The sequence below is a fragment of the Eucalyptus grandis genome, chromosome 7, assembly GCF_016545825.1.
Source record: "Eucalyptus grandis isolate ANBG69807.140 chromosome 7, ASM1654582v1, whole genome shotgun sequence".
Classification (NCBI taxonomy): domain Eukaryota; kingdom Viridiplantae; phylum Streptophyta; class Magnoliopsida; order Myrtales; family Myrtaceae; genus Eucalyptus; species Eucalyptus grandis.
The window spans coordinates 13,847,099-13,863,479 of NC_052618.1; the positions used below are offsets into that span (position 1 = coordinate 13,847,099).

The 16,381-nt window shown below is 40.2% G+C and overlaps 1 pseudogene; it reads left to right on the forward strand.

Annotated features, from left to right (window-relative positions):
- Positions 1-11,005: 11,005 nt before the first annotated feature.
- LOC120295872 lies at positions 11,006-11,816 on the forward strand (annotated as a pseudogene).
- The last annotated feature ends 4,565 nt before the right edge of the window (positions 11,817-16,381 follow it).

Consider the following 16,381-nt stretch of genomic DNA (forward strand, 5'->3'; position numbering starts at 1 on the left):
TCCAGGGGCAAGAACAAGAGTTGGTGTAGTATCAAGGATTGTTTGGTTTTGATCATCAAGTAGGAATCACTTGCTCTCTTGAGTCTTCGAAGGAGCGAATGGACATCTATGATGCATTGACTAAACTCCAAGGAATGAGGAAGAAACTTCTTGAGTTCATTGTCACAATCTAGTTGATGTCAAATTTGAACTTCATATGGAGTCATGTGGTCTTCTTGGTCCTTGCTTTTTGGTTTTTCTTCCTTTGTAATTCAACCATTCTCTAGATGTTACGTTTTGTCTTTCGGACCAATAAGCTAGGCTACTGGAACCCAGTACTTCATTCTTTCTTTGTTTCTTGTTTGTGTGTGGCTGCTATTAATGGTGCCTTTGGCTTTGCATAAACTTTCGGTGCCGTGGTGGGTCCGAAAGTTTTCAGCTCAACCTTCTAAGACTGAGGCAAAATGGCCTCAAAAGATTGCATAACGCTCCTTCAGCGGTTTTAAAATCAACTAAAAACGAATTACGGTGGCAAGGAAGGGACAACAACAATTTTTGCTTCAGCAGTAGGCGAAGGAAGAAGCAAACGGTAGAAAAGCAAAGGAGGAAGCAAACGGTAGAAATCTAATTCATGCATTTTTTAATCAATTGCAAATTCTGGACAAGAATTTCAGTCATTTAAGAAGTCGGCTCATAAAGATTTGATTGGCCGGCAAACTCAGCCCCTTAATTGAGATTATCTTAATCACTTATTTGAAGGACGGGGTCGGAGATCCGGGCTCGGGCGGCTCCTCCTCCTCTTTCAGCCTTCCGGCGGGAGGGCTTGCGGAGGCGGTCGCGGTTCCTCGACGAAGAGGTCGATGAGGGAGGTGGGGAAGCCGGTCTCGACGACGAGGAGCCGCCGCAGCGGGGAGGACTGGAGGTCGGCGACGAGGCGGGAGATGCGGGTGACCCTCGACTTCTTCCATGGCGGGGCATGATCCCGCGCCCCCTTCGCGACACGCGCAGAGCAAGATCGAAAAGGAGAGAGAGATGGTCGAGATGGTGGAGGGAGGAGATTGAAGAAGAAGAAGAAGAAGAAGAAGAAGAAGAAGAAGAAGAAGAAGAAGAAGAAGAAGAAGAAGAAGAAGAAGGAAAAAAAAGGAAAGATCGATGAAATGGTTCGGTGAAGTGGAGGGGGAAATGAAATTTCCACGGTGGGATTCAACGTTTGTTCTTCACTTCTTATTTTCCTTGCTGTTTCTCCCTCTCTCTCTCTCTCAGAGGATCTTTTTCACGTGACTCGAATAGGGGAGAGCGGGAGGAGAAATCGCGCCGTTCTCCGCGCCCACGTGAGCCCCGCTCGATATCGTCCGTCGAATTATGCGGCCGTGGGCGGGACCCATAAATCGACGCTCGATCTTGTCCTGTCCACGGAAGTATTGCTCGGAAATTGGCGCTAGCAGCGAGACAAAGGACGGCGAGTGGGGGCCGATGTGAACGGAGGGAGTGTTCGACTGACGCGTTTCTCTGCAGTTGTTTTTTCGGTTTTCGTATCAGTTTCTTCCGTTCACACATTTCTTGGGTTTCCATTCATCTATGCTTTCGGTTCCGCTCCGTTTTGACGGGGGTTCCGCCTCCATCGCTACGTCGCCCGGTCACTGCATCGCCGATGCCTCCCGTCTCGCCTCATTGCCCACAGGCTCCGCTGCATCTACGCCGCATCCGCATCCCAAGCCGAGCTCCCCCGAGGTTTCGCGTGCGGTGCGTTCCAAGCTCCGCTGCTCCTCTCGGCGCATTCGGGCGGACGCGCGGGGGGGAGTCGACGGTGAGGATGGGAAGGCAAAATCGGTCGTGGATGGAGCCGAGGAGGCCTCAGGGGTGTCACCTCCGATGTCATAATTCTCCACGTCGGAGTAAGCCCCTCTCTGTCTCTCTGTATCTCTCGCACTTCATGTATTGTACGAGCTAAAAGCCTCGATTAAGCCATAAAGGCTCTCAATTTTTCAGTACTTATATTTATCAATGTTGAAAATGAAAGTAAAATATGCTCCATAATAACTGAATATTGAATACCAAATAATACCAGTTTGTTAACTAAGCATGAGCACCTTTAATAAGTTTTTTTGCAAAATATTTAGCAAGATTCTTATTGCCAATAAGTATATTTTTTCTATTGAATGAATAAGTGGCCTTCCCTTGCCAGGCAATTTGGTGATTTTCTGACTTAATTAAACCTTTTAAGATTATTTTTATTATGATAACAAAATGTGTTTAATTTTACTAAGTGCTAAATATTTAAGTTTTCAAGACTTAATCATGTTATCAAATAACCTGCAAATTTGGAAACTACTCTCCTTGGATTTACTCTTAGTAAACACCATCGTAATATATTGTAGCATAGATGTAAATTTGTTGACTATACATAAAAAGAAAAGGTGAAAATAGGCGATCGGTATTTACTCTGTATATGTTAGGTCTCACTGTCACGTGAAATATTAGATTTTAACCATGACTTTTTAATGCAATAGTAAATATACAAACACATCAAGTTCGGATTTTCTTCATAACATTGCTTGACTGTGATTACTCTTTTATATTGGGCTACCACTAGGGATGTCAAGACCCGAACCGAAAACCGAACCGGAACCGCGAACCGAACCAACCGAACCGAAAAAATCGGTTTTTTCGGTTTGGTTCGGTTTTTTCAGTTTTCATCAAAAATCGAAATTTTTTTATCGGTTTTTTTTTATCGGTTAACCGAACCGAAAACTGAACCACAAAGGCACAAACCGAAAACCGAAATTTTTTTTATCGGTTCTCTCCCGACTCCCGTCTCTGAGTCCTCTCGTCGTGTCTCGTCTTGGTTTTATCGGTTCCCGTCTAAGTTCTCCCAACGGCGACGGTGACTGCGACGGCGACGGCGACCGATTGAGGGACAGGGTCCCTTTCTTTTGCAAATCTCTCCTTCGTCCCTCTTCCTTCTGTGATGGCGACGGCAACTGAGGGGCCGAGCATGAATGTGCGCGCTCTGCTTCCGGATTGAGGGGCCGCCGGTGGCTTTAGATCTGCGACGCCTCTTGCTTGCTCGTGAACCAGGCTAGTTCAAATCGGTAAGATTCTCCTTTGATCGCTTTGCCTACATCTTCCTCTGCAAAGATCTCTTTTTGTTCTTTTTCTCGGTCTTTGCCGCATTTGGGTCGCATGCAGAGGGTATCTGGGTTTTTTTCCTTTTTCTTGCTTTGCTCCATTTGTTCTAATCTTTGAGACGTTTTCTTGGTGGGTGTTGAGGCGAAGGTTTTGTTTTTCTGTTGCGACGCGAACTCGATTTGTGTTGCTGCGTTGGTTCCGAGGAACACTCTGTCCGTCTACCATTTTTGCTATTTTCTTTTTGTGGGTTTTTGTTTTTCTGCTTCGGCTCTTCTTTTTCCTGTACGGAAGGATTGCCGATTCAGTTGTTGTATGTGGGATTTCGATGGAAGTTACAGGGCGATGCGAGGGGTTGTTTTCTGGTTTTCTTGGTGGGAATTTTTAGGTCCTCTTTCATGTTCGGTGTAGTTCATCCTCGTTTAACATTGTAGCAGTGATGAGCTTCAGCGACATTTGCTTAGCTACAGCTAACTATTTTCTTGGTGATTGTACGCAGACTTTGAGAGAAGACAAAGCTCTTGTTTAATCTAATAATTTTTTAAGGAGCATATACAGAAGGTAAGCCGTCCCCACCCAAAAAAAAAAAAAAAACCGAAAACTAAAAGCTAAAAACCGAAAAACCGAACCGAACCGAACTGAAATTTCGGTTCAGTTCGTATTCGGTTCGGTTCGGTTTCGGTTTGGTTCGAAAGATTTTTCTAACGGTTCGGTTCGGTTCAATTTTCCGTTGACACCCCTACTTACCACGTTGGGTGATACACAAGAAACATTAAATATTTTTACATATCTACGAATTAAATTGAACATACATCAAAAGTCCATTAAACCACATTGAATAGATTAAAATCCGAAAATCACATCACATATTGAATTAAAGTTCAGCTCATATTAAATAAATTAAAGCTTACGGACCATGTTGTACATTGTGCCTAAGTTCAAAAATAATTCCGAAGCCCTAGGCTTATCATTGCACAACCCAAGACAAACTCATCAACTGAGTGCCCTCTGTGTAGCCCATTCCCTTCAAGCCCATCAGAATTGAATTCACCAGGTCCACCCATTAATCTCAGTCAAGGCTTTGAAACTCACATGTAACTGACTTCACGTTCAGGCCAAGAGGTTGAGAGGGAAACGGCAATTTTTTCGATTATGGTTACTGAAGGAGTTGGAGTCTTTTTTCTTCGCCGATTTAAACTCCGCGACATCACTATAGAGGACTTCCCTCGTCACCCTCCCCACGCCTTCGGCCATCTTTTCGCCGCTGTTTCTCGCCATTCCGAAGACGTGCGCACCCATTGTTTCCGAGACAACCGGGATCCCGAGGCACGCTGATATCTAGTTTGAAGCTCTTCCACATGTATATTGGACATAGGTGGAAAACAAGTATTATAAATGTAGGTAGATATCAATGACCGGGCATGACGAACGAATGAATAGAATATAGATAGAAATATAATTTAATAGGTTGAAATTCATAATTGATTCCTCAAATTTACGCACTAAAATGAATCTTTGATAAGTTCTATAATAGCTAGATTGGTCTAACAACAAAAAATAGTTTTTACATTTTTTTCAAGTTAATCTCTCGAGTGAGGATAATATGACAATTTAAATTTGGAGACAACATTTTAAATATTTTAATATAATTCATAGATTAAATTGAACATATATTGAAAATCTAGGGACCTCATCGTACAATAGATTAGAATTTAGGGACCATATGAAATAAATTTAAAGTTAATGCATGAATTAGGGAAGCGCAGGGATTTTAAAGCCGTCTTTTTCGGGGATCCGGAGGTCTTCTTCATCCTCGAAAACCGTCTGGAGCGTCGGTTATCGTAGATAACCGCAGCGGTTTCTTATTCGGAGGCGCCGTTTTTAAGAGAGAGAAACGGATACCGTACGCAGAGAGTCAAAGAGGCTTCGAGAGAGCGAAAAATCGATCCGTTTCTCCCCTGGCCGAGAAGTCTGATTGATCCCAGTCTCCATTGAAGCTTCGCCACCCGGCCCGTGTCTTCGTCGGCAACAAGTTTCCATGGCTGTCTCGGGTTTCACTATATCATCAATCGTGATTAGAACTCCGTTTCATTGAGGCGTTTCTCGGTGGTAGACAGTGCTGGTCTGTCTGTCAGAAGTGGCCCAGAGTTTGTGTAACACTTCGACAATGAAGACCGGAGGTGAGCTTTTCTCAATCTTTTTCTCCTTTTATATTTTCATCGTGCTGTTCATGTGTTGAATTATTATCTGTGACGCTGTGTGTTGGAAGATCTTCGAACGATCGGTGGCGTTCGATGGTGGTGTTGTAGTAATGGATGGTGTTCGGAGGCGACAGCCATGGCAGCGATGGTCTTCGGTAAGATTTGAACCCTGCGTGTTATTTTCCTTTTTCTGCTTTAACATTGAACAGCCACAAATACTGCCGCCAGTGTCAATCTTACAGCCGATACAGCAGTTATACGGCCTCTATTAGAAGCCAAGACTGTACATAACCCTCGAGGTAAGCAATTTTATTCACCATATGCTTGTTGCAGTAGAATGAGGTTTGGCTGTCATTCGGGAATATCATTGCTGCATATAACGTGCCTTTTATCACAGATTTTCTGTGTCGATTACCCCATCCACTAGGTTGAAGTATAAGCTTTTATATCTCTTTGGCTTGTCACAGATACATATCAAGAGTTGGGTTTACTCGCTTAAGATGCACTTGCTTGTTAGAAGGAAAAAAAGGCCAAAGGTTACGTAACAAGGAAAGCTATTGGGCACGACTGTAAAAGGTTTTCTTTTGAAATATTGAACTGGCCACTTTATGAATCTTTCTTTAGTATGGAGAATCTCAGTCACGATTATAGTCAAATAGTTAGAGTTGTCGCCAGTACAGAAATGTTGCCAGCCCTTGAGTTGTTACATTTGTCCAACATGGTGCTTGCAATAACTATTGGTTAGCCTTGGCTTCATAATCTTTGTTGCTCATTGAGAGTAGTCCAGAAATTCTTACTTCAACCAAGCTCAACGTGGAGGTGAAATCTCTGTTGCTTATTGAGATTTGGTGTACTTATTCTAGCGTGGAAATTCGGTAGTCATAATGCATGACAGGAGAGGATAACCAAATAAAACTTCATTGTTCTAACTAAACTTATGCATTATATTGTTTTATCAATTTCAAACCCTGAGAACCTAGCTAGGGAAAAATGGGCAAATTATGAAGGATAAAATATGTTGCTTTTGCTAGCCTTTCTTGTGGAAAAACCATATTCGTGGCAATGGAGATTGAATTGTGGTCCCTAATTTGACTAAACAATTTAATTTGATAGCTAGTTTTAGACTCTAAAATCCTCATTACTTATTCTTGCTGAAGCTTGGATGCAGGTTGCTGGTTGGATTTGAATGAATAATCTCTTGTTGTAGTTTTAGAGGCTAGTCATATTGCTTTTTAAATGGATTAGAGTCGATACTCCATGTTCATTGACGGAACTCACCAAGTTTTGGATTGGTACTCCTATCTACAAAATGGTTTTTGTGTCATCTATTAAAAAATTGTAAACTCTTTCAATAGAACAGTTGACAGAACAAATCTGTTATGGAAAATGTAGGGGAAGTTGTATTTCCCATTATGAGCTAGTGTGGGTCCCCATAATTTTGTAAGTTGATTAGTCGGGTCTAGTTTAGCGAGTGTGGGCAATAACTGCTCTAGCATTGTATTTAGTTTGTATGCTTCGGATCAATTAACTCTAGAAACCTAAGGTTCTCATTTTTTGGAACATGAGATGTATCTATGCTGAAATTTCATTTGGTACATTTACTATCCTCGATATGATTATGTGTTGATGAAGTAAGCATATTATGTGGCCATGTTCATCTCCTTGCTTCCATCCTGTGGCTCTACTCAAACTAAGAGGCTTACAAGGAGAGTTTAGAGAGAGAAAGCGAGCTTTGATGGAGTCAATCATATCCAAGACTAGGGGTGACAAATGGGTGGGTCGGGTCGGGTCGGGTCGGGTCGAAAATGGGTCAACCCATATTCTTGTAGTGTAAATCTAATGACCCATACCCGACTCGACCCATATTGCTAAAAACCTACTTATTGTTAAAATATTTTTATGCAATACAAATTTTTTAACAATTGTTATGCAATACACATTTAATTGAAAAATTTTATAATTTTTTTAAATATTTAAAAAAATCAATTTTTAATTTTTTAAAATAAAATTTTAATTATTTTTATTTTAAAAATCATTTTATAATATTTATTTATTTTTAAATCATTTTTATATTTTTATAATTATTTTTTTTCTTTTTTTTTCTTCTTCTTTGGTGGCCATCGCCATGACGACAATCGCCAGAATCGACCATAGGCGAGATAGAGCTCGGCGACGTCGGGCGGGGCTCAATCTCGCCAATCTAGTGAGGCCAAGGCCCCCTTGACACCGGCGAGCTCGAGCCTCGCCGGTTGTCGGCGAGGCCAAGCCACGCCAAATATGGCGAGGCTTGATCTCGCCAGATCTGCGAGGCCGAGGCCCCGCCCGATGCCCGGCGAACTTGAGCCTCACCAATTGTAGGTGACCTTCAAGGGAGCGGTGGAGGCGAGCCGCGGCAAGCAAGCGGCGGAGGTGAGCAAGCGAAGGATGAAGGTTGAAGGGCTGTGTCACTAAGGATTTTCATGTTTTTAGGTTTTAAAAATGGGTCGAAAATGGGTCGAACGTGTGACCCATTTTCGACCCATATAAAACTAAACTTTAAAATGGGTTGAATGTGGGTCATGGCCCATTACAACTTTATAACCCACATTCAACCCATTTGTGAAAAATGTGGGTGCAAAATGGGACCATGACCCATTTTGCCACCTCTATCCAAGACTCTCTCTCTCCATCCTCATCTCCATCCTCCCTCAACCCCTTCGTCTTCCACCTTTACCGCTACGTCACCCGATCGCTGCATCGCCGATGCTAGTGGGTGTTTGGCACCAATGATCGCATCACCTTCGGCATAACCCTCGGAGGATTGAGTGAAGCCTGAAAGGACTTTGTTGCTAGCAAAGTGCTGACCACTATAACAATTTCTTCCTTATATTGAGTCAACCTTGAAATTTGCGAATTCGCTGAAGATCTGTTTGATATGAGGGAGGGAGGGAGGTAGAGAGAGATTGAGAGAGGAAGGGAGGTAGACATAGAGACAGGCCTTCCGTATTATTCAGATCTGAAGATCAACTACCTCCCTTCCTCTCTCAATCTCTCTCTACCTCCCTCCCTCCCTCATATCAAACTGATCTTCGGCGAATTCGCAAATTTCAAGGTACTGATGACTCAATATAAGGAAGAAATTGTTATATTGGTCAGTATTTTGCTAGCAACAAAGTCATATTAGGCTTCACTCAAACCTCCGGGGGTTATGCTGAAGGTGATGCGATCATTAGTGTCAAACACCCATCTCGGCTAATCGCCCACGTACTGTTGTATCTACGATGACCGCATCCGCACCCGAGCCTTGCTCCAGCCCCGTCTCCCTCTACCCCGGTTCCCACGAGGTTCCGCTTGTGGTGCGTTCCGAGCTCTGCTGCTCCTCTTGGCGGATGCGGCGGCGGCGGTGGAGTCAACAGTGAGGATGGGAAGGAGAAATCAGTCTTGGATGGAGCCGAGGCGGCCTCAGGGGTGTTACCTCCGATGTCATAATTCTCGACGTTGGAGTAAGCCCCCTCTATATATATATATATCTCTCTCTCACACTTTATGTGAATGCTCGAGCTAGAGGTTCGATTTTTTTTTTTTTTGGGTGTGCGGCCACTTGAGTGTCTTTGTTTTGTCTCTACAAGGAATGATTCGTGGGGATGTGCAGCGTGTGTGAAGAGAATTTGGGAAAATCAAGTGAGTTTGCCATTGCTTTCGTTTTGCTATTATAATCTCTAAGGTAACTGGGATCGTCCATTTTTCATAATAAAAAATTGTTCATCAACTTAAATTAAACTTAGTGTGACAGAACAGTCATCCCCGGGTTACGCTTTTTGTCCTCTCCTATATGTGAAGAGAAATAAGGTTTAAAATGATCTTATGTAGGGTCAAAGAATGGTAGGAGAAATGGCTTTTATCAATTTGTTTTTTGGGGATAAGTGTTCTAGAAGTCTTAAAACTTGTCACGAAAATGCATTTCAGTCCTAAAACTTGCAAAAAGTGCATTTAAGTCCTAAAACTTGTCAAATTATTTCAAACGAGTCCTAAAATCGACACCGTTAGCCTTTTGTTAAAATGCGACGTGGCATTTTAAATAATTTTTATTTTCCGTGTGGATTTTTAATTATTTTAAAAAATTAGATTTAAAAATTAAAAAGATTAGATTTATTCATTTTATCTTATTTTCACTAAAAACTAAAAAAAAAGTTTAAAAATTATTATTTTTTAAAATGAATAAAAAATAATTTAAAAATACACATGAAAAATAAAAATTATTTAAAATGCCATATCAATATTTTTAATGGAAAAGGCTAACGGCGTCGATTTTAGGACTCATTTGAAATAATTTGATAAGTTTTAGGACTGAAAAATATTTTCATGACAAGCTTTAGGACTTCTTGAACACTTATCCTTTTTTTTTTTTGTAAGATTTGAACTATTGCGTGTTTTTTTCTTTTTTCTGCTCTAACATGGAACAGCCACAAATACGTGCCGCCAGTGTCAATCTTACAGCCGAGAACAGCAGTTATATGGCCTCTATTTGAAGCCGAGCCGTACATAACTAGCAAAAAAAGTTGGGACAAATAGTTGCAAAACACTTGACAAATTGTGGATTTAAGTCTAATCCTCAAGGGATCATCTGCTTGTTGCAGTAGAATGAGGTTTGGCTGTCATTTGGGAATATCAATGCTACATCAAATGTGCCCTTTATCACAGTTTTTCTGTGTCGATTACTCCATCTACTAGATTAAAGTATGAACTTCTATCTCTTTGGCTTGTCATAGGTATATATCAAGAGTTGGGTTTTACTCACATAAGATGCACTTCCTTGTCATCAGAAGAAAACAAAGGCCAAAGCTTACATAACAAGGAACGTTGTTGGGCACAACTGTAAAAGGTTTTCTTTTGAAATATTGAACTGGCCACTATAGGAATCTTTCTTTTGTATGGAGAATCTCAGTCACGTTAGTAATCAAATAGTTTTAGTTGTCGGCAGTACAAAAATGTTGCCAGCCCTTGAGTTGCTACATTAGTTCAACATGGTGCTTGCAATAACTGTACCTTTTTTGTGCCATCGTCATTGGTCAGCCTTGGCTTCATGAATCTTTGTTGCTCATTGAGATTAGTCCGAAAATTCTTACTTCAACCGAGCTCAACATGGATTGGAATCTTTGTTGCTCATTGAGATTTGGTGTACTTATTGCTTTTTAAATGGATCAGAGTTGATACTCCATGTTCATTGGCGGAACTCACCAAGTTTTGGATTGGTGCTCTCATCTACAACATGGATTTGTGTCATCTATTAGGACATTGTACACTTTTTTGATAGAACAGTTGACAGAGCACATCTGGAGATGGAAAATGTGTGTGAAGTTGTATTTCCCATTGTGAGCTAGTGTGGGTCCCCATAATTTTGTAATTTTATCAGTGTATGGGCAATAACTGCTCTAGCATTGTGGTTAGTTTGCGTGCTTGAGATCAATTAACTCTAGAAGCCTAAGGTTTTCAATTTTTTGAACATGAGATGTATCTTTGCTGAAATTTCATTTGATATAGTTACTATCATATTAATGTCATATAGCGTAATTGCAAAAACCATCCTCAATTTTGCTTTTCATATTAAATACCCTCCTCTCATTTCAAAATCTACATCATGCATCTCTCAACATAAATTGACCTATTTTCCCTTACGCACACTTGAGATCTACATCCACACCCAGAAAGTGGAATGCAACATGGAGGATGTAGTAATTCGAGAAATATGTGTGGGTGTGAGATGCAACCTGACTCCACAACAACAACACAAAAAAAATGAGAGTGATAATTGAATGTTCTAAAATGTGAGAATAGGGCGTTTGATTTGAGGAGCAAAGTCCAGGAAGATATCTGTAATTTTCCATGTCATATAATACATACTAACTCCGGGAAGAATTTTTTTCAAGCAGGTGGTGGTTGACAAGTTCTCTGGATGCTCGCGTGGATTTGGTTTTGTAACTTTTGAATGAGAACTAAGCAATGGATGAGGCTGTTGAGGCCATGAATGGGACAGACTTGGATCGGAGGCATATCATTGTGGAAAAAGCTCAGCCTCAAGGTTCAGGTGATGACCAAGATAGTGATTTCTTTGTGACTATGGTCATTTGATCGTAGCCCTAATCAGGACCATGGTGGTGGAGGTGAAGGTGGAGATGGAGAGTGCTTGCTCAAGCCTGGGCATTCTACAAGGGAGTGTCCTAGTGAAGAGGGCAGAGGAGGTAGGTATGCGGGGAGGAATGACAGGTATGGAGGTGGAGGTGATGGACACTAAGGTCTTGGTCAAAATGGCGGCCGATCTGGTGGGTGCAATAGGGATAGTGGTACTCGAGGAGGATCATGAAATGACTGCTATAATCAGGACCATTCTGGTCCCTATGGACGTCGTGGTACAGGAAACTTCTGTTCAGGGTAGAAAGAATACCTCGGATAGGTATGCACACAATTTTTTCCTTATATAGTGAAGCAGTTGATTCTGTGCTGATTGAAAAGTGCTTGTAGCAGAGCAGTTGGAGATACTGCTATTACTTGCTGGAGGTGTCAAAGTCTCTTCTGTTGTGTCTCTTCTTCATGGTTCTGTGCTGATTGAAAAGATTCAACTGTTTAATATCCATGAGTGCTCGTTTTGATGTTTTGGTCCAACGACATTGCTTGCTTGACTTAAACAATCAAATTTGGCCTTGCTATTTCAATGCTAGGATGGGTACTGGATTCTCTTTCGATTAAATGCTTTAGCAATTGCAAATGCATCTGAGATCAATGGTGGTTGACTTCTTCATTGGCATTTGCAACTATGGAGTGCAGACAGCTGTTTGGTGTCTAGTTGGCTCTGTTGAGGATAGGGCAAGAGATTCACCTGTGGAAGTAATGCGTTCTCTCTTTGCAAAAGAGAAACTACCTTAGAAATGGATGCCCGTTATGACTATGATTTTCAGATTGTCCAACTTTTTGAAGAGTTAAGCCGGTAAACGCTATGTTTTCTTATACGAATTTAGTATTTGAACTTCCTGTCTATAGTTTGCACTATATTAACTCTGCTAAGCTTTTGGCAGGAATTGGTTGTTTGTGGTGTTTTGATATGCGATCCCGTTACTTTCATGGCATAAGACGTGGTTTTAGTCTTAAAAACTCTGAAATGTCTCTTTGGCCTCAAGAAGCTATGCTATGCAATTAACTCGGTAAATTCCGTCTTACCTTCCACCCATTGTCCTGATGGAGGAGCTCCTTTCAATTAAACGGGGAGATCTTTCGGAAGCTTTGGTGAGCATAGCAATTCGATTTGCATGACCTTCTTCCTAGCTACTCCTGTCTCTTATCTTCAATAGAGGATTGTTGGTCTCTGTCTCACCTGTGTGGATGGTGCTGCTATCGTCCTAGGTTTCCTGGATAAATTTCCCTGTCTGGTGTAATGACGGCCCTTCCTATGAATCGGCAATGTTGCTAATAAACACATGGTTCTTTTCGCATGGGCAGCTGTGCGTGCATTGACTTGCATTTCTGCATTGATGATCTTTGCCACGCTCTTTCAGCCAGTCATTCGTGCTTGATCATGTATCTCTTCCTAATTCTTTTAGAAGTGGCGCTAGCTCCATTTGAAATTGAAACTGGGTTTGTGACTCCTATATGGGGCATATTCTTGGCATAAGCAAAAAAGTGGACATGATCATTTCCTATTCAATTTTTCTCTGTAGTTACTTGGGTAAGGTAATTGTGCATTTTTAACTATGGCTTTGTAAATGAATATTTTCTTTTCCCGTCATGCTAGAAAAAAAAATGTGGAGATCAAATTGGCAATACGTGCTCAAGGGTATTCTTAAATAGATTTTTAATAAATTTCAAAATTATTTCGGAATCATAAAAAAGAGAAAGAAAAGGAAGCTGAAACAGGAAACCCAAAGGACCACAATCAACTGGTACAAGAATCTTAATCTTCGATTTACGAAATACACAAGGAGGCGGCGGGGTCCGGAGCATTGAATTGGATGGCGAAACCCTTGTTAGGTTTGACTAAGGATCACGTTGTGTGGATGGCTGAAATGCTTGTGTGACTCCATCTATGTATGAGGCTGTGCAAAAGAGCAGAGGGAGGGAGGAAGGTTGGCTTTTGTTTTAACTACGAGCTGCTCATATATGTAGGAAACATTGACGGTTCAAGAATCAATAGTAAAAATATTGAATATCTTTTGGATGACCTGACGGATAGTCATTTATAATATGCAAAAACCGTGCAAAAACTTCTGCTTTTGAGTTGGATCCAATATGAATCACATATCTTGGATCCAATATGAATCACATTATCTCTTAATATGTGATTTGCATGATATATCGTATTAACTCTATACAACAACTTTCTCAAGCAATATTAATCATTTTTCTTCTTTCTCACTTTAAGGGGAAGTATATTGTATATGGTAACCTACAAGGCTATGTTCAATCGACCAGATTGGGATTGGGATATGATAGAATAGGATAAAACGGGATCTGAAATCCTCCATATATCCTCTGGATAGTAGAAATATGTCATTAAATGTTTGGTGCAACCTAAGATAGAATTTAGAATCTTTAAAAAAAATTTATTGTTTGAAAATCTTTAAATATCCATCTCCAACGGAATCCTCATGTAGTTGACCACTGTCGTCAACCAGGGAGCTTAACGACTTTCAAAGATCGACCTTGGGAGCGTGACGACTTTCCACAGACATGTCTTCTATTGAACAAAATTCTAAATTGAATGAGAGGAAGATCTCTCTCTGGCGTTCATCAAGTCGCCTAGTTCAAAGTCAACCAAAAGAAAGATCATGGAACAATGGAGGCCGAGATTGGGTAATCATATCTTAAGTGGTGGTGGAAAAGCTGAAAACTGATTGAGAAAGAGAGGGAGCCATGGATGAGGTGGTGAGCTCGAGCCTTCCAAGTGAGCCGTGAACCATGGCATCAGCAAGGATGCTCAAAGAAGCCGGAGCAAGGAACTGTCATGGTGGACGGCTATTAGAGTGTTGGTGGTGTACCGCCAGTGACAAACGCCAAGGATGGTGAGTCTTGTTTAATATGGGATTTTCTTGGTGCATGGGAATTATTAAGTTAATTTCTAAAATTTTATATTCGATATGGTTTTTTCCACCCCTAAACCAGATTTCTTATCTAGCATTTTGTCCAAATGTATCTAGGTCAATCCAGTCCGGAGAATGTCACCAAACACTAGACGTGATAAATTAATATTCTATTCGGACTCAAACCCAGACCACCATTAACTCTTATATAGCATGTGAAAGAAGAGAGACTAATGTAGTTCACTGAAATCAGCTTCCTAATACATGGTCTTGGAAATAATGCCAATCTCTCTGTCTCTCTTCTTCAAGTTCATGCTCATGCATGTTATTGGCAAGGTAGCGTGATCTCGGTTTGTCCCCGTAATTCAACTTGTTTCATGATGTGTCCTTATTTGAAGGTCAAGTCCACTTGTCTCGTATTCCCTATATGCTACATTAATATGATAAAACTATACTTTTTATCCCTAAGTTTGAGCATTTTTTTCCTATCACATCCTCTAAACTTTAAGTTTTGTCTAATCAAATATGTATAGCTTTATCTAATTAATATTTCTTCTGCTTCAAATCTAACTAATTGGAACTAACACACCTTATGCAATAACTCTTGCAATTTTCACCATTATATTCTCATCACCTATGTATTCTTTCTATCCTTGACTTTTTTGGAATACCATTCAGTTACTGCATACACGCCAATAAAATTTTGGCATTTTGCACTTAATCAGAATTTCTCTTCTTATAAATTCCACGGTCTAGGGTGATGTCTACAACTCCATATAACAATTCTCAGGAACCTAATCCAATGTAAAATTTAATTTGTTGATGGAGACTTTGCTTAAAGAATGCATAATTTGTACAAAGGACGTAAAGTAATTTCACATGTCCCTCTTTATCCCACGTCACTCAATCATATTGCCTTCTCATGCCATTCGTGTTTGATTCCCTTGGATAAGGATCAAGTCGTGCAACAAAAATCTTAATTATTTCTTGATTACAATCTTATTCCCAATATGGTTAATGTTTATTTCTTGGTTGTCTAGTTCTAATTGGTCTTAGGTGATTCCTATACTATTTCTTCATTATCTTTTGTGTGGACGTCACGGGTAATGAAAGGAAAATTTAGAGTTAATTCATGTAAGTGAATCCAATTACTATTCAATGGGCCTATACGTGTAGGAAATGTGGTCGGCGTGAGAACCAAAGATGGCTTACCGTGCACTTTGAGGCGATGTGCCTAAGTTGCTTTCTTACATGTGAACACTTTCGAATTACTACTTTCTTTTATGGTCTTTTTCTCCACTTTTGCTTTTGGAAAGTATAACGCTGAACACCCTCCCTCGGATTTTCAATACCAAAGGCACAACACAGCACGGCACTTAATCTGTCAGATCAATTAAGGACACTGTGGTGTGTGTCTAATAATTAGCTACATTGGTGTTATGACTTTCCATAATTTGGTTTTTGTTTATAATTTCGTGATTTCAGGGAAGTAAGAACAAATGAAAGGTTGGACAAATGTAACATGTTGACGTTCCCACAACTTTTATCATGTGAACGGTCTCGATTACGCCCTATCAAAAGAAGAAAAAGCAGATGAAATATCGTGGGCTTTATACCTTTGGGATTAAATATATATATATCTAGTTTTTTTAATTCCAATAATTTATTAAATAACGATATGAATAGACTAAAATGTTAAAGGTCATGATATAATAGCGTGGACTTTGTTACTTTCAATTAATAATTCATCTATAAATACTCAAGAAGCAAAATTCAATTTGCTTATCAATATAACAAGTTAAATGCCGGTACCAAATTCATTCCAAAGGTAATATTTTGAAATAAATTATTTTTTACCATAATAGAGATTTTACTCTCTTTTATGTATAACCACCATTTTCAATTTTAATAATAATTCCAAAATGTATAATTTATAGAAAAGATATATACCATAATAAACAAATGAAAGTAAAGTTGATTACAAATTATGAAATAGACTTACTTACATATATGGTTAATTGTGTTATG